A 20,940-nucleotide genomic window follows, 5' to 3' on the forward strand; every position below is an offset into this window, starting at 1 on the left:
CAAAAAACACACCCGAACGGCTGACCTTTGACCTTTCCAAAGGTTGCACGGGTCTGAAACTCGGCACCCTGGATTAGCCTTAGTACCTGATACACATACAGAAAAATCAGACTCCTGGCTCAATGCCTTTAGGAATTATTACAAAAAACACACCCGAACGGCTGACCATTGACCTTTTCCGAAAGTTGCACAGGTCTGAAACTCGGCAACCGGGATAAGCTTTAGTCCCTGATACACATACGGAAAAATCAGACTCCTGACTCAATGCCTTTAGGAATTATTACAAAAAATACACCACAGTGGCTGACCTTTGACCTTTCCAAAGGTTGCACAGATCTGAAACTCAGCACCCTGGATCAGCCAGGAGTCCCTGATACACATACGGAGAAATCAGCATCCGGGCTCATTGCCTTTAGGAATTATTGAAGAAAAGACAGTTTCCCACCTTTCTTACATTTGAATTTTACAGACTGTGTTTTTGGCTGTTTTTTTTGGCCAGGGGGAAAAAAGCCCAAAGTCCTGTGTCCAAAAACTGAAAATCAGGTCATGTCAGACTCTATACAGTCTTAGACTCTTTGGCCAGAGTGGAAGTTTTGGAGGAACTACATTTCTACAGGTCGCAGGAGTGTGAATATTTCATATGTCGTTTGGGGTCCCAAGACGAGCGGAACGACGAGGGTACATTAGTATATCTTATAAGATGTTAACTTTATTTGTGAGGTTTATGTTATGGGACAGTAGAAAATGAAAAAAAATCAGAAAACAGTCGTATTCCAGCTGAATGCGCACAAAAACAGACACAAATAGAAAAACACATCCAAACAGTGAAATCATTGCAAAATCAAACACTGAGGGTACCGAAGAATATCTTATAAGATGTTAACTTTATTTGTGAGGTTTATGTTATGGGACAGTAGAAAAATGAAAAAAAAATCAGAAAACAGTCGTATTCCAGCTTACTGCACACAAAAACAGACAAAAATAGAAAAACACATTCAAACAGTGAAATGATTGCAAAATCAAACACTGAAGGTATATAACTATATCTTATAAGATTTTAACTTTATTTGTGAGGTTTATGTTATGGGACAGTAGAAAAATGAAAAAAATTGTGAAAACAGCCGTATCCCTGCTGAATGCGCACAAAAACAGACACAAATAGAAAAACACATCCAAACAGTAAAATCATTATAAATTCAAACACTGAGGGTACATCAATATACCTTATAAGATGTTAACTTCATATTATAGGACAGTAGAAAAAAGATTAAAATACCCTCGATCAGCCTTAGTCCCTGATACACATACGGAAAAATCAGACTCCTGGCTTAATGCCTTTAGGAATTATTACAAAAAACACACCCGAACGGCTGACCTTTGACCTTTCCAAAGGTTGCACAGGTCTGAAACTCGGCAACCGGGATAAGCTTTAGTCCCTGATACACATACGGAAAAATCAGACTCCTGACTCAATGCCTTTAGGAATTATTACAAAAAACACACCACAGCGGCTGACCTTTGACCTTTCCAAAGGTTGCACGGGTCTGAAACTCGGCACCCTGGATCAGCCAGGAGTCCCTGATACACATACGGAGAAATCAGCATCCGGGCTCATTGCCTTTAGGAATTATTGAAGAAAAGACAGTTTCCCACCTTTCTTACATTTGAATTTTACAGACTGTGTTTTTGGCAGTTTTTTTTGGCCAGGGGGAAAAAAGCCCACAGTCCTGTGTCCAAAAACTGAAGACTCTATACAGTCTTAGACTCTTTGGCCAGAGTGGAAGTTTTGGAGGAACTACATTTCTACAGGTCGCAGGAGTGTGAATATTTCATATGTCGTTTGGGGTCAAAAGACGAGCGGAACGACGAGGGTACTTAGTATATCTTATAAGATGTTAACTTTATTTGTGAGGTTCATGTTATGGGACAGTAGAAAATGAAAAAAAATCAGAAAACAGTTGTATTCCAGCTGAATGCGCACAAAAACAGACACAAATAGAAAAACACATCCAAACAGTGAAACTATTGCAAAATCAAACACTGAAGGTATATAACTATATCTTATGAGATGTTAACTTTATTTGTGAGGTTTATGTTATGGGACAATAAAAAAATGAAAAAACATCAGAAAACAGCCGTATCCCTGCTGAATGTACACAAAAACAGAGACAAATAGAAAAACACATCCAAACAGTGAAATCATTATAAATTCAAACACTGAGGGTACATCAATATACCTTATAAGATGTTAACTTCATATTATAGGACAGTAGAAAAAAGATTAAAATACCCTCGATCAGCCTTAGTCCCTGATACACATACGGAAAAATCAGACTCCTGGCTTAATGCCTTTAGGGATTATTACAAAAAACACACCTAAACGGCTGACCATTGACCTTTCCGAAGGTTGCACAGGTCTGAAACTCGGCACCCTGGATCAGCACTAGTCCCTATACACACACGGAAAAATCAGACTCCTGGCTCAATGCCTTTAGGAATTATTACAAAAAACACACCACAGCGGCTGACCTTTGACCTTTCCAAAGGTTGCACAGGTCTGAAACTCGGCACCCTGGATCAGCACTAGTCCCTATACACACACGGAAAAATCAGACTCCTGGCTCAATGCCTTTAGGAATTATTACAAAAAACACACCACAGCGGCTGACCTTTGACCTTTCCAAAGGTTGCACGGGTCTGAAACTCGGCACCCTGGATCAGCCAGGAGTCCCTGATACACATACGGAGAAATCAGCATCCGGGCTCATTGCCTTTAGGAATTATTGAAGAAAAGACAGTTTCCCACCTTTCTTACGTTTGAATTTTACAGACTGTGTTTTTGGCAGTATTTGGCCCGGGGGAAAAAAGCCCAAAGTCCTGTGTCCAAAAACTGAAAATCAGGTCATGTCAGACTCTATACAGTCTTAGACTCTTTGGCCAGAGTGGAAGTTTTGGAGGGACTACATTTCTACAGGTCGCAGGAGTGTGAATATTTCATACGTCGTTTGGGGTCCCAAGACGAGCGGAACGACGAGGGTACATTAGTATATCTTATAAGATGTTAACTTTATTTGTGAGGTTTATGTTATGGGACAGTAGAAAAATGAAAAAAAATCAGAAAACAGTCGTATTCCAGCTGAATGCGCACAAAAACAGACAAAAATAGAAAAACACATTCAAACAGTGAAATCATTGCAAAATCAAACACTGAAGGTATATAACTATATCTTATGAGATGTTAACTTTATTTGTGAGGTTTATGTTATGGGACAATAAAAAAATGAATAAAATCAGAAAACAGCCGTATCCCTGCTGAATGCACACAAAAACAGAGACAAATAGAAAAACACATCCAAACAGTGAAATCAATATAAATTTAAACACTGAGGGTACATCAATATACCTTATAAGATGTTAACTTCATATTATAGGACAGTAGAAAAAAGATTAAAATACCCTCGATCAGCCTTAGTCCCTGATACACATACGGAAAAATCAGACTCCTGGCTTAATGCCTTTAGGAATTATTACAAAAAACACACCCGAGCGGCTGACCTTTGACCTTTCCGATGGTTGCACAGGTCTGAAACTCGGCATCCTAGATCAGCCTTAGTCCCTGATACACACACGGAAAAATCAGACTCCTGGCTCAATGCCTTTAGGAATTATTACAAAAAACACACCCGAACGGCTGACCTTTGACCTTTCCAAAAGTTGCACGGGTCTGAAACTCGACACCCTGGATTAGCCTTAGTCCCTGATACACATACGGAAAAATCAGACTCCTGGCTTAATGCCTTTAGGAATTATTACAAAAAACACACCCGAACGGCTGACCTTTGACCTTTCCAAAGGTTGCACGGGTCTGAAACTCGGCACCCTGGATTAGCCTCAGTCCCTGATACACATACAGAAAAATCAGACTCCTGACTCAATGCCTTTAGGAATTATTACAAAAAACACATCCGAACGGCTGACCTTTGACCTTTCCAAAGGTTGCACGGGTCTGAAACTCGGCACCCTGGATCAGCCAGGAGTCCCTGATACACATACGGAGAAATCAGCATCCGGGCTCATTGCCTTTAGGAATTATTGAAGAAAAGACAGTTTCCCACCTTTCTTACGTTTGAATTTTACAGACTGTGTTTTTTGGCAGTTTTTTTTGGCCAGGGGGAAAAAGCCCAAAGTTCTGTGTCCAAAAACTGAAAATCAGGTCATGTCAGACTCTATACTGTCTTAGACTCTTTGGCCAGAGTGGAAGTTTTGGAGGAACTACATTTCTACAGGTCGCAGGAGTGTGAATATTTCATATGTCGTTTGGGGTCCCAAGACGAGCGGAACGACGAGGGTACATTAGTATATCTTATAAGATGTTAACTTTATTTGTGAGGTTTATGTTATGGGACAGTAGAAAATGAAAAAAAATCAGAAAACAGTCGTATTCCAGCTGAATGCGCACAAAAACAGACACAAATAGAAAAACACATCCAAACAGTGAAATCATTGCAAAATCAAACACTGAGGGTACTGAAGAATATCTTATAAGATGTTAACTTTATTTGTGAGGTTTATGTTATGGGACAGTAGAAAAATGAAAAAAAAATCAGAAAACAGTCGTATTCCAGCTGAATGCGCACAAAAACAGACAAAAATAGAAAAACACATTCAAACAGTGAAATCATTGCAAAATCAAACACTGAAGGTATATAACTATATCTTATAAGATTTTAACTTTATTTGTGAGGTTTATGTTATGGGACAGTAGAAAAATGAAAAAAATTGCGAAAACAGCCGTATTCCTTCTGAATGCGCACAAAAACAGACACAAATAGAAAAACACATCCAAACAGTGAAATCACTATAAATTTAAACACTGAGGGTACATCAATATACCTTATAAGATGTTAACTTCATATTATAGGACAGTAGAAAAAAGATTAAAATACCCTCGATCAGCCTTAGTCCCTGATACACATACGGAAAAATCAGACTCCTGGCTTAATGCCTTTAGGAATTATTACAAAAAACACACCCAAATGGCTGACCTTTGACCTTTCCAAAGGTTGCACGGGTCTGAAACTTGACACCCTGGATTAGCCTTAGTCCCTGATACACATACGGAGAAATCAGCATCCGGGTTCATTGCCTTTAGGAATTATTGAAGAAAAGACAGTTTCCCACCTTTCTTACGTTTGAATTTTACAGACTGTGTTTTTGGCAGTATTTGGCCAGGGGGAAAAAAGCCCAAAGTCCTGTGTCCAAAAACTGAAAATCAGGTCATGTCAGACTCTATACAGTCTTAGACTCTTTGGCCAGAGTGGAAGTTTTGGAGGGACTACATTTCTACAGGTCGCAGGAGTGTGAATATTTCATATGTCGTTTGGGGTCCCAAGACGAGCGGAACGACGAGGGTACATTAGTATATCTTATAAGATGTTAACTTTATTTGTGAGGTTTATGTTATGGGACAGTAGAAAAATGAAAAAAAATCAGAAAACAGTCGTATTCCAGCTGAATGCGCACAAAAACAGACAAAAATAGAAAAACACATTTAAACAGTGAAATCATTGCAAAATCAAACACTGAAGGTATATAACTATATCTTATAAGATGTTAACTTTATTTGTGAGGTTTATGTTATGGGACAGTAGAAACAGTTTCAGACCCGTGCAACCTTTGGAAAGGTCAAAGGTCAGCCGTTCGGGTGTGTCTGAATGCGCACAAAAACAGACACAAATAGAAAAACACATCCAAACAGTGAAATCATTATAAATTCAAACACTGAGGGTACATCAATATACCTTATAAGATGTTAACTTCATATTATAGGACAGTAGAAAAAAGATTAAAATACCCTCGATCAGCCTTAGTCCCTGATACACATACGGAAAAATCAGACTCCTGGCTTAATGCCTTTAGGAATTTTTACAAAAAACACACCTAAACATCAGAGCAGACATCCCCCCCATTCTCCCCTGCACATCGGAGGAACAGCGGTGGAAGTGGTCTCCAGCTTCAGGTACCTGGGCGTGCATCTCAAGGACGACCTCACCTGGAGCAGCAACACTTCCAGCCTGGTCCGGAAGGCACACCAGCGCCTCTACTTCCTCAGGAGGCTGAGACGCGCTGGACTAGGAAGGTCAGCCCTTATCACCTTCTACAGATGTGTAGTGGAGAGTGTCCTGTGCTCCTGCATCACTGTGTGGCACGGCAGCTGCTCTGCAGCAGAGTGGTGAAAGCTGCACAGAGAACCGTGGGCAGCAGCCTCCCCACCATCACGGACATCTTCACCTCCAGATGCAGGAAAAGGGCTACCTGCATCATGAGAGATCCCACTCACCCGGCACACACACTGTTCACCCCCCTCCCCTCAGGCAGGAGGCTACGGAGCATCAAGAGCAGCACTACGAGACTGAGGAACAGCTTCTTCCCTGGAGCTGTCAGACTCCTTAACTCTCTGTAACCCCATAGCCCTGCTGCCCCCACCCCCCACGTACTGTACTTTGCACATGCCCCCAGTACCGTACACACCCTTGCACCAAATTCTTTTTTGCACAGCACCTTACCTCCAGAGGTTTAAAGTTTTGATCTCTTTTAATTTATATTTTGTTAAGCTAAACTGTTGGTTCTTATTTCTTATTTTCTTATTCTTCTTATTGCTGGGCCGACCGGGTTCTGGAGAGACTGATTTTCGTTCTGACCTCATGTCTAATGTGTGTTAGTATGACAATGAAGAAATCTTGAATCTTGAATCTTGAATCTTGAATCTTGAATCTAAACGGCTGACCATTGACCTTTCCGAAGGTTACACAGGTCTGAAACTCGGCACCCTAGATTAGCCTTAGTCCCTGATACACATACGGAAAAATCAGACTCCTGGCTCAATGCCTTTAGGAATTATTACAAAAAACACACCCGAATGGCTGACCATTGACCTTTCCGAAGGTTGCACAAGTCTGAAACTCGGCTACCGGGATAATCTTTAGTCCCTGATACACATACGGAAAGATCAGACTCCTGACTCAATGCCTTTAGGAATTATTACAAAAAACACACCCGAACGGCTGACCATTGACCTTTCCGAAGGTTGCACAGGCCTGAAACTCTGCACCCGGGATAAGCCTAAATCCCTGATACACATACGGAAAAATCAGACTCCTGGCTCAATGCCTTTAGGAATTATTACAAAAAACACACCCGAACGGCTGACCATTGACCTTTCCGAAGGTTGCACAGGTCTGAAACTCGGCAACCGGGATAAGCTTTAGTCCCTGATACACATACGGAGAAAACAGACTCCTGACTCAATGCCTTTAGGAATTATTACAAAAAACACACCCGAACGGCTGACCATTGACCTTTCCGAAGGTTACACAGGTCTGAAACTCTGCATCCGGGATAAGCCTAAATCCCTGATACACATACGGAAAAATCAGACTCCTGGCTCAATGCCTTTAGGAATTATTACAAAAAACACACCTGAACGGCTGACCATTGACCTTTCCGAAGGTTGCACAGGTCTGAAACTCTGCACCGGGGATAAGCCTAAATCCCTGATACACATACGGAAAAATCAGACTCCTGGCTCAATGCCTTTAGGAATTATTTCAAAAAACACACCCGAACGGCTGACCATTGACCTTTCCGAAGGTTGCACAGGTCTGAAACGCGGCACCCTAGATCAGCCTTAGTCCCTGATACACATACGGAAAAATCAGACTCCTGGCTCAATGCCTTTAGGAATTATTACAAAAAACACACCCGAATGGCTGACCATTGACCTTTCCGAAGGTTGCACAGGTCTGAAACTCGGCTACCGGGATAATCTTTAGTCCCTGATACACATACGGAAAGATCAGACTCCTGACTCAATGCCTTTAGGAATTATTACAAAAAACACACCCGAACGGCTGACCATTGACCTTTCCGAAGGTTGCACAGGTCTGAAACTCGGCAACCGGGATAAGCTTTAGTCCCTGATACACATACGGAGAAAACAGACTCCTGACTCAATGCCTTTAGGAATTATTACAAAAAACACACCCGAACGGCTGACCATTGACCTTTCCGAAGGTTACACAGGTCTGAAACTCTGCATCCGGGATAAGCCTAAATCCCTGATACACATACGGAAAAATCAGACTCCTGGCTCAATGCCTTTAGGAATTATTACAAAAAACACACCTGAACGGCTGACCATTGACCTTTCCGAAGGTTGCACAGGTCTGAAACTCTGCACCGGGGATAAGCCTAAATCCCTGATACACATACGGAAAAATCAGACTCCTGGCTCAATGCCTTTAGGAATTATTACAAAAAACACACCCGAACGGCTGACCATTGACCTTTCCGAAGGTTGCACAGGTCTGAAACGCGGCACCCTAGATCAGCCTTAGTCCCTGATACACATACGGAAAAATCAGACTCCTGGCTCAATGCCTTTAGGAATTATTACAAAAAACACACCCGAATGGCTGACCATTGACCTTTCCGAAGGTTGCACAGGTCTGAAACTCGGCTACCGGGATAATCTTTAGTCCCTGATACACATACGGAAAGATCAGACTCCTGACTCAATGCCTTTAGGAATTATTACAAAAAACACACCCGAACGGCTGACCATTGACCTTTCCGAAGGTTGCACAGGCCTGAAACTCTGCACCCGGGATAAGCCTAAATCCCTGATACACATACGGAAAAATCAGACTCCTGGCTCAATGCCTTTAGGAATTATTACAAAAAACACACCCGAACGGCTGACCATTGACCTTTCCGAAGGTTGCACAGGTCTGAAACTCGGCAACCGGGATAAGCTTTAGTCCCTGATACACATACGGAGAAAACAGACTCCTGACTCAATGCCTTTAGGAATTATTACAAAAAACACACCCGAACGGCTGACCATTGACCTTTCCGAAGGTTACACAGGTCTGAAACTCTGCATCCGGGATAAGCCTAAATCCCTGATACACATACGGAAAAATCAGACTCCTGGCTCAATGCCTTTAGGAATTATTACAAAAAACACACCTGAACGGCTGACCATTGACCTTTCCGAAGGTTGCACAGGTCTGAAACTCTGCACCGGGGATAAGCCTAAATCCCTGATACACATACGGAAAAATCAGACTCCTGGCTCAATGCCTTTAGGAATTATTACAAAAAACACACCCGAACGGCTGACCATTGACCTTTCCGAAGGTTGCACAGGTCTGAAACGCGGCACCCTAGATCAGCCTTAGTCCCTGATACACATACGGAAAAATCAGACTCCTGGCTTAAGGCCTTTAGGAATTATTACAAAAAACACATCCGAACGGCTGACCATTGACCTTTCCGAAGGTTGCACAGTTCTGAAACTCTGCACCGGGGATAAGCCTAAATCCCTGATACACATACGGAAAGATCAGACTCCTGACTCAATGCCTTTAGGAATTATTACAAAAAACACACCGGAACGGCTGACCATTGACCTTTCCGAAGGTTGCACAGGCCTGAAACTCTGCACCCGGGATAAGCCTAAATCCCTGATACACAGGTCCCTGACTTCTGTAAATTTGTCAGGGATCAAATCAAACTATTCTGTGAAACAAACTGTCCTTCTTCCCCTAATAGTTTCATACTATGGGATACATTAAAAGCTTATTTAAGAGGTCAAATAATCTCATATACAAAAGGACTTAAAAAATCATATGTAGCAGAAGTGGAAAAATTTGAAAAAGAAATTCTTGGGCTGGAAAAAGACTTTCAGCAACATAGGGATAAGAAGATATACAGTTTATTGGTAAAAAGAAAACTCAAGTATAATACACTATGCACTTATAGGGCTGAGAAAGACATTTTGAGAACGAAACAAAGGTACTACGAACTGGGGGAGAAGGCTCATAAAGTCCTATCCTGGCAATTAAAGAAAGAGGAGAGTTCAAAAACAATTAACCAAATTGAAGACGAACATGGCTGTATTACACAGAACCCAAAAGAAATAAATGAAACTTTTAAAAAGTTTATGTTAATTTATACAAGTCGGAATCACCAGAAGATCTGTCCACAATAGATACATTCTTAAATAATATTGATTTGCCTAAACTGAGTCAAGACGACCAGAGGTATTTAGATTCACCATTTACCTCCAAAGAGATCGAAAACGCTCTAGCAACGCTGCAATCTAATAAATCACCAGGGGAGGATGGGTTTCCCCCCGAATTTTATAAAGAGTTTAAGGATTTGCTTATACCTCTCCTTATGGATGTAATTAATCTAGCATCTAAAACACAAAGCCTCCCTGATTCATTTTCAATGGCTATAATTACAGTGATCCATAAAAAAAACAAAGACCCCTTAAAATGCTCCTCTTTCCGACCAATTTCACTCTTGAATGCGGATTATAAATTGTTTTCTAAAGCTATAGCAAACAGGTTGAGTGAATTCTTACCAAAATTGATAAACCGAGACCAGGTTGGCTTTATCCAGAAGAGATCCTCTGCCAATAACATGTGTAGGTTACTTAACGTTATTCATATGGCAACCTCCAGTACTGAACCTAGTATAGCCGTTACGCTGGACGCGGAAAAGGCCTTTGATAGGCTTGAGTGGCCCTATCTATTCAAGGTTCTATCTAAATTTGGATTTGGCTCCTATTTTATTAATTGGGTCAGAATGCTGTATAAGAATCCACAGGCCAGAATAATTACTAATGGACAAATGTCCACTGTCTTCCCCCTCAGTAGATCGAGCAGACAAGGGTGTCCCTTATCCCCTGGGCTTTTCGTTATAGCTATTGAACCTCTGGCCGAGACAATCAGACACGATTCAGAGATAAAAGGTGTGAAAGTGGACCAGACGATACATAAAATCAATCTGATGGCAGATGATATAATTCTGTATTTAACAAAACCATCTGATTCCCTTGCTAAATTGAAAACCGTTTTGTATGCATTTGGATATGTCTCTGGATATAAGGTAAATTACGATAAATGTGAAATTCTTCCACTTTCAAATTTTGACTACACTGAACATCAGCAAAGAGGTCCATTTAAATGGTCTCCAAGCGGGATAAGATACCTTGGAATTATGGTGGATAACAACCTTAAAAATGTGTACAAACTCAACTACTCACCACTAGTTAGTCGAATAATAGAGGATTTACAGAAATGGATGAGCTTACCTATCACTTTGATCGGCCGAATAAATTGCATTAAAATGAATATATTACCAAGGCTGCAGTACCTCTTTCAGTCCTTACCAATCCCAGTGCCATCCAGCTTTTTTAAAAACCTGAATAAACATATTAGACAATTCATATGGAATGGTAAGACTCCAAGGGTTTCAATGGAAAAACTTACATGGGATTATAAACTGGGGGGTCTTCGACTGCCTAACCTTGAAAAGCATTATTTGGCTGCCCAGATGCGACTTGTTTCTTTTTTATTTGAAAGGGAAAATGTCCCACCTTGGGTTTCAATTGGAATGTATGCTGTTAAAGAAAAGGTTCCTGCAGACTTCAGCTATAAATGGACACCTACAACCATCTCCAGAAGAACTGACAACCCTGTTTTGACCCATATCATCAAAACATGGCATGAAGTCCGGAAAAATACTGGACTAAAAAATATATTTTCACCCAGGACACCATTGAAACAGAACGAACTCATACCTATGTCAGTGGATAATAAGATCCTGGAAACGTGGCACCAGAAAGGGATTCATCATTTGGAGGACTGTTATAAGGATGGATGCCTGATGTCTTTTGAGGACCTAAGGAGGAAATATGATCTGTCCAGTAGAAACTTTTTTTGTTATTTACAGTTAAGATCATTTCTTAAATCTGTTTTGGGATCTGAAATGACTTTACCCATGCTCAGCGATCTGGAAAAACTGCTTCAGGAGGGTAACGCACCCCGTCTTATTGCAAAAGTCTACTCCCTCTTGATGGATGATGCTCCAAAACCAGGTTTACATAAATCAAGGGAGAAATGGGAGTCTGACTTGGGTGTGACAATGGGTACAGAGCTCTGGGCTGAATTGTGTCAAAAAAGTCTAACTGCCACTCTTACTTCTAGATACAGGCTGACTTATTATAACTTTCTTCATCAAACCTATCTTACGCCACAGAAATTACATAAATATAAACCTGAGATATCCAACCTGTGCTTTAGATGTAGTATAGAAGAGGGTTCATTCCTACACTGCACTTGGTTATGCACAAAACTTAACACATTCTGGCATGATTTCTCTGGCATTATGACAAAACTCCTAGGACTACATCTCCCATTAGATCCTCAAACCTGCTTATTAGGAGATACTACAAATATTAATGCACGATTAAGAAAAGCTCAAAAGAGGTTCCTCTCTTAGCCTTAGTCCCTGATGCACATACGGAAAAATCAGACTCCTGGCTCAATGCCTTTAGGAATTATTACAAAAAAAACACCCGAACGGCTGACCATTGACCTTTCCGAGGGTTGCACAGGTCTGAAACTCGGCAACCGGGATAAGCTTTAGTCCCTGATACACATACGGAAAAATCAGACTCCTGGCTTAAGGCCTTTAGGAATTATTACAAAAAACACACCCGAACGGCTGACCTTTGACCTTTCCAAAGGTTGCACGGGTCTGAAACTTGGCACCCTGGATAAGCCTAAATCCCTGATACACATACGGAAAGATCAGACTCCTGACTCAATGCCTTTAGGAATTATTACAAAAAACACACCCGAACGGCTGACCATTGACCTTTCCGAAGGTTGCACAGGTCTGAAACTCGGCAACCGGGATAAGCTTTAGTCCCTGATACACATACGGAGAAAACAGACTCCTGACTCAATGCCTTTAGGAATTATTACAAAAAACACACCCGAACGGCTGACCATTGACCTTTCCGAAGGTTACACAGGTCTGAAACTCTGCATCCGGGATAAGCCTAAATCCCTGATACACATACGGAAAAATCAGACTCCTGGCTCAATGCCTTTAGGAATTATTACAAAAAACACACCTGAACGGCTGACCATTGACCTTTCCGAAGGTTGCACAGGTCTGAAACTCTGCACCGGGGATAAGCCTAAATCCCTGATACACATACGGAAAAATCAGACTCCTGGCTCAATGCCTTTAGGAATTATTACAAAAAACACACCCGAACGGCTGACCATTGACCTTTCCGAAGGTTGCACAGGTCTGAAACGCGGCACCCTAGATCAGCCTTAGTCCCTGATACACATACGGAAAAATCAGACTCCTGGCTTAAGGCCTTTAGGAATTATTACAAAAAACACATCCGAACGGCTGACCATTGACCTTTCCGAAGGTTGCACAGTTCTGAAACTCTGCACCGGGGATAAGCCTAAATCCCTGATACACATACGGAAAGATCAGACTCCTGACTCAATGCCTTTAGGAATTATTACAAAAAACACACCGGAACGGCTGACCATTGACCTTTCCGAAGGTTGCACAGGCCTGAAACTCTGCACCCGGGATAAGCCTAAATCCCTGATACACAGGTCCCTGACTTCTGTAAATTTGTCAGGGATCAAATCAAACTATTCTGTGAAACAAACTGTCCTTCTTCCCCTAATAGTTTCATACTATGGGATACATTAAAAGCTTATTTAAGAGGTCAAATAATCTCATATACAAAAGGACTTAAAAAATCATATGTAGCAGAAGTGGAAAAATTTGAAAAAGAAATTCTTGGGCTGGAAAAAGACTTTCAGCAACATAGGGATAAGAAGATATACAGTTTATTGGTAAAAAGAAAACTCAAGTATAATACACTATGCACTTATAGGGCTGAGAAAGACATTTTGAGAACGAAACAAAGGTACTACGAACTGGGGGAGAAGGCTCATAAAGTCCTATCCTGGCAATTAAAGAAAGAGGAGAGTTCAAAAACAATTAACCAAATTGAAGACGAACATGGCTGTATTACACAGAACCCAAAAGAAATAAATGAAACTTTTAAAAAGTTTATGTTAATTTATACAAGTCGGAATCACCAGAAGATCTGTCCACAATAGATACATTCTTAAATAATATTGATTTGCCTAAACTGAGTCAAGACGACCAGAGGTATTTAGATTCACCATTTACCTCCAAAGAGATCGAAAACGCTCTAGCAACGCTGCAATCTAATAAATCACCAGGGGAGGATGGGTTTCCCCCCGAATTTTATAAAGAGTTTAAGGATTTGCTTATACCTCTCCTTATGGATGTAATTAATCTAGCATCTAAAACACAAAGCCTCCCTGATTCATTTTCAATGGCTATAATTACAGTGATCCATAAAAAAAACAAAGACCCCTTAAAATGCTCCTCTTTCCGACCAATTTCACTCTTGAATGCGGATTATAAATTGTTTTCTAAAGCTATAGCAAACAGGTTGAGTGAATTCTTACCAAAATTGATAAACCGAGACCAGGTTGGCTTTATCCAGAAGAGATCCTCTGCCAATAACATGTGTAGGTTACTTAACGTTATTCATATGGCAACCTCCAGTACTGAACCTAGTATAGCCGTTACGCTGGACGCGGAAAAGGCCTTTGATAGGCTTGAGTGGCCCTATCTATTCAAGGTTCTATCTAAATTTGGATTTGGCTCCTATTTTATTAATTGGGTCAGAATGCTGTATAAGAATCCACAGGCCAGAATAATTACTAATGGACAAATGTCCACTGTCTTCCCCCTCAGTAGATCGAGCAGACAAGGGTGTCCCTTATCCCCTGGGCTTTTCGTTATAGCTATTGAACCTCTGGCCGAGACAATCAGACACGATTCAGAGATAAAAGGTGTGAAAGTGGACCAGACGATACATAAAATCAATCTGATGGCAGATGATATAATTCTGTATTTAACAAAACCATCTGATTCCCTTGCTAAATTGAAAACCGTTTTGTATGCATTTGGATATGTCTCTGGATATAAGGTAAATTACGATAAATGTGAAATTCTTCCACTTTCAAATTTTGACTACACTGAACATCAGCAAAGAGGTCCATTTAAATGGTCTCCAAGCGGGATAAGATACCTTGGAATTATGGTGGATAACAACCTTAAAAATGTGTACAAACTCAACTACTCACCACTAGTTAGTCGAATAATAGAGGATTTACAGAAATGGATGAGCTTACCTATCACTTTGATCGGCCGAATAAATTGCATTAAAATGAATATATTACCAAGGCTGCAGTACCTCTTTCAGTCCTTACCAATCCCAGTGCCATCCAGCTTTTTTAAAAACCTGAATAAACATATTAGACAATTCATATGGAATGGTAAGACTCCAAGGGTTTCAATGGAAAAACTTACATGGGATTATAAACTGGGGGGTCTTCGACTGCCTAACCTTGAAAAGCATTATTTGGCTGCCCAGATGCGACTTGTTTCTTTTTTATTTGAAAGGGAAAATGTCCCACCTTGGGTTTCAATTGGAATGTATGCTGTTAAAGAAAAGGTTCCTGCAGACTTCAGCTATAAATGGACACCTACAACCATCTCCAGAAGAACTGACAACCCTGTTTTGACCCATATCATCAAAACATGGCATGAAGTCCGGAAAAATACTGGACTAAAAAATATATTTTCACCCAGGACACCATTGAAACAGAACGAACTCATACCTATGTCAGTGGATAATAAGATCCTGGAAACGTGGCACCAGAAAGGGATTCATCATTTGGAGGACTGTTATAAGGATGGATGCCTGATGTCTTTTGAGGACCTAAGGAGGAAATATGATCTGTCCAGTAGAAACTTTTTTTGTTATTTACAGTTAAGATCATTTCTTAAATCTGTTTTGGGATCTGAAATGACTTTACCCATGCTCAGCGATCTGGAAAAACTGCTTCAGGAGGGTAACGCACCCCGTCTTATTGCAAAAGTCTACTCCCTCTTGATGGATGATGCTCCAAAACCAGGTTTACATAAATCAAGGGAGAAATGGGAGTCTGACTTGGGTGTGACAATGGGTACAGAGCTCTGGGCTGAATTGTGTCAAAAAAGTCTAACTGCCACTCTTACTTCTAGATACAGGCTGACTTATTATAACTTTCTTCATCAAACCTATCTTACGCCACAGAAATTACATAAATATAAACCTGAGATATCCAACCTGTGCTTTAGATGTAGTATAGAAGAGGGTTCATTCCTACACTGCACTTGGTTATGCACAAAACTTAACACATTCTGGCATGATTTCTCTGGCATTATGACAAAACTCCTAGGACTACATCTCCCATTAGATCCTCAAACCTGCTTATTAGGAGATACTACAAATATTAATGCACGATTAAGAAAAGCTCAAAAGAGGTTCCTCTCTTAGCCTTAGTCCCTGATGCACATACGGAAAAATCAGACTCCTGGCTCAATGCCTTTAGGAATTATTACAAAAAAAACACCCGAACGGCTGACCATTGACCTTTCCGAGGGTTGCACAGGTCTGAAACTCGGCAACCGGGATAAGCTTTAGTCCCTGATACACATACGGAAAAATCAGACTCCTGGCTTAAGGCCTTTAGGAATTATTACAAAAAACACACCCGAACGGCTGACCTTTGACCTTTCCAAAGGTTGCACGGGTCTGAAACTTGGCACCCTGGATAAGCCTAAATCCCTGATACACATACGGAAAGATCAGACTCCTGACTCAATGCCTTTAGGAATTATTACAAAAAACACACCCGAACGGCTGACCATTGACCTTTCCGAAGGTTGCACAGGTCTGAAACTCGGCTACCGGGATAAGACTAAATCCCTGATACACATACGGAAAAATCAGACTCCTGGCTCAATGCCTTTAGGAATTATTACAAAAAACACACCCGAACGGCTGACCTTTGACCTTTCCAAAGGTTGCACGGGTCTGAAACTTGGCACCCTGGATAAGCCTTAGTCCCTGATACAGATACGGAAAAATCAGACCACTGGCTGAATGCCTTTAGGAATTATTACAAAAAACACACCCGAACGGCTGACCATTGACCTTTCCGAAGGTTGCACAGGTCTGAAACTCGGCACCCGGGATAAGCCTAAATCCCTGATACACATACGGAAAAATCAGACTCCTGGCTCAATGCCTTTAGGAATTATTACAAAAAACACACCAGAGCGGCTGACCTTTGACCTTTCCAAAGGTTGCACAGGTCTGAAACTCGGCACCCTGGATCAGCCAGGAGTCCCTGATACACATATGGAGAAATCAGCCTCCGGGCTCATTGCCTTTAGGAATTATTGAAGAAAAGACAGTTTCCCACCTTTCTTACGTTTGAATTTTACAGCCTTATCTCAGCTGTATACGCACACAAACAGACACCAATAGAAAAACACATCCAAACAGTGAAATCAATGCAAAATCAAACAGTGAGTGTACAGAACTAAATCTTTTAAGATGTTAACTTCATTTGTGAGGTTTATGTTATGGGACAGCAGAAAAATTAAAAAAATCCGTAAACAGCCTTATCTCAGCTGAATGCGCACACAAACAGACACTTGTAGAAAAACACATCCCAACAGTGAAATCATTGCAAAATCAAACACTGAGGGTGCAGAACTAAATCTTTTAAGATGTTAACTTCATTTGTGAGGTTTATGTTATGGGACAGCAGAAAAATGAAAAAAATCCGGAAACAGCCTTATCTCAGCTGAATGCGCACACAAACAGACACCAATAGAAAAACACATCCAAACAGTGAAATCATTGCAAAATCAAACAGTGAGTGTACAGAACTAAATCTTTTAAGATGTTAACTTCATTTGTGAGGTTTATGTTATGGGACAGCAGAAAAATGAAAAAAATCCGTAAACAGCCTTATCTCAGCTTAATGCGCACACAAACAGACACTTGTAGAAAAACACATCCCAACAGTGAAATCATTGCAAAATCAAACACTGAGGGTACAGAACTAAATCTTTTAAGATGTTAACTTCATTTGTGAGGTTTATGTTATGGGACAGCAGAAAAATGAAAAAAATCCGGAAACAGCCTTATCTCAGCTGAATGCGCACACAAACAGACACCAATAGAAAAACACATCCAAACAGTGAAATCAATGCAAAATCAAACAGTGAGGGTACAGAACTAAATATTTTAAGATGTTAATTCATTTGTGAGGTTTATGTTATGGGACAGCAGAAAAATTAAAAAAATCCGGAAACAGCCTTATCTCAGCTGAATGCGCACACAAACAGACTTCAATAGAAAAACACATCCAAACAGTGAAATCATTGCAAAATCAAACACTGAGGGTAAAGAAGTATATCTTATAAGATGTTCAGTTCATTTGTGAGGTTTATGTTATGGGACAGCAGAAAAATGAAAAAAATCCGTAAACAGCCTTATCTCAGCTTAATGCGCACACAAACAGACACTTGTAGAAAAACACATCCCAACAGTGAAATCATTGCAAAATCAAACACTGAGGGTACAGAACTAAATCTTTTAAGATGTTAACTTCATTTGTGAGGTTTCATGTTATGGGACAGCAGAAAAATTAAAAAAATCCGTAAACAGCCTTTTCTCAGCTGAATGCGCACACAAGCAGACACTTGTAGAAAAACACATCCCAACAGTGAAATCAATGCAAAATCAAACAGTGAGTGTACAGAACTAAATCTTTTAAGATGTTAACTTCATTTGTGAGGTTTATGTTATGGGACAGCAGAAAAATTAAAAAAATCCGTAAACAGCCTTATCTCAGCTGAATGCGCACACAAACAGACACTTGTAGAAAAACACATCCCAACAGTGAAATCATTGCAAAATCAAACACTGAGGGTACAGAACTAAATCTTTTAAGATGTTAACTTCATTTGTGAGGTTTATGTTATGGGACAGCAGAAAAATGAAAAAAATCCGGAAACAGCCTTATCTCAGCTGAATGCGCACACAAGCAGACACTTGTAGAAAAACACATCCCAACAGTGAAATCAATGCAAAATCAAACAGTAAGGGTACAGAACTAAATATTTTAAGATGTTAACTTCATTTGTGAGGTTTATGTTATGGGACAGCAGAAAAATGAAAAAAATCCGGAAACAGCCTTATCTCAGCTGAATGCGCACACAAACAGACACCAATAGAAAAACACATCCAAACAGTGAAATCATTGCAAAATCAAACAGTGAGTGTACAGAACTAAATCTTTTAAGATGTTAACTTCATTTGTGAGGTTTATGTTATGGGACAGCAGAAAAATGAAAAAAATCCGGAAACAGCCTTATCTCAGCTGAATGCGCACACAAACAGACACCAATAGAAAAACACATCCCAACAGTGAAATCATTGCAAAATCAAACACTGAGGGTGCAGAACTAAATCTTTTAAGATGTTAACTTCATTTGTGAGGTTTATGTTATGGGACAGCAGAAAAATGAAAAAAATCCGTAAACAGCCTTATCTCAGCTGAATGCGCACACAAACAGACACCAATAGAAAAACACATCCAAACAGTGAAATCTTTGCAAAATTAAACACTGAGGGTAAAGAAGTATATCTTATAAGATGTTAAGTTCATTTGTTAGGTTTATATTATGGGAAAGTAGAAAAATGAAAAAAATCCGAAAACAGCCTTATCTCAGCTGTATGCGCACACAAACAGACACCAATAGAAAAACACATCCAAACAGTGAAATCAATGCAAAATCAAACAGTGAGTGTACAGAACTAAATCTTTTAAGATGTTAACTTCATTTGTGAGGTTTATGTTATGGGACAGCAGAAAAATTAAACAAATCCGTAAACAGCCTTATCTCAGCTGAATGCGCACACAAACAGACACTTGTAGAAAAACACATCCCAACAGTGAAACCATTGCAAAATCAAACACTGAGGGTACAGAACTAAATATTTTAAGATGTTAACTTCATTTATGAGGTTTATGTTATGGGACAGCAGAAAAATGAAAAAAATCCGGAAACAGCCTTATCTCAGCTGAATGCGCACACAAACAGACACCAATAGAAAAACACATCCAAACAGTGAAATCATTGCAAAATCAAACAGTGAGTGTACAGAACTAAATCTTTTAAGATGTTAACTTCATTTGTGAGGTTTATGTTATGGGACAGCAGAAAAATTAAAAAAATCCGTAAACAGCCTTATCTCAGCTGAATGCGCACACAAGCAGACACTTGTACAAAAACACATCCCAACAGTGAAATCAATGCAAAATCAAACAGTAAGGGTACAGAACTAAATATTTTAAGATGTTAACTTCATTTATGAGGTTTATGTTATGGGACAGCAGAAAAATGAAAAAAATCCGGAAACAGCCTTATCTCAGCTGTATGCGCACACAAACAGACACCAATAGAAAAACACACCCAAACAGTGAAATCAATGCAAAATCAAACAGTGAGTGTACAGAACTAAATCTTTTAAGATGTTAACTTCATTTGTGAGGTTTATGTTATGGGACAGCAGAAAAATTAAAAAAATCCGTAAACAGCCTTATCTCAGCTGAATGCGCACACAAACAGACACTTGTAGAAAAACACATCCCAACAGTGAAACCATTGCAAAATCAAACACTGAGGGTACAGAACTAAATATTTTAAGATGTTAACTTCATTTGTGAGGTTTATGTTATGGGACAGAAGAAAAATTAAAAAAAATCCGGAAACAGCCTTATCTCAGCTGAATGCGCACACAAACAGACTTCAATAGAAAAACACATCCAAACAGTGAAATCATTGCAAAATCAAACACTGAGGGTAAAGAAGTATATCTTATAAGATGTTAAGTTCATTTGTGAGGTTTATGTTATGGGACAGCAGAAAAATGAAAAAAATCCGGAAACAGCCTTATCTCAGCTGAATGCGCACACAAACAGACACCAATAGAAAAACACATCCAAACAGTGAAATCATTGCAAAATCAAACAGTGAGTGTACAGAACTAAATCTTTTAAGATGTTAACTTCATTTGTGAGGTTTATGTTATGGGAC

This window comes from Solea solea, chromosome 7 (genome assembly GCF_958295425.1).
Source record: "Solea solea chromosome 7, fSolSol10.1, whole genome shotgun sequence".
NCBI classification, from domain to species: Eukaryota; Metazoa; Chordata; class Actinopteri; order Pleuronectiformes; family Soleidae; genus Solea; species Solea solea.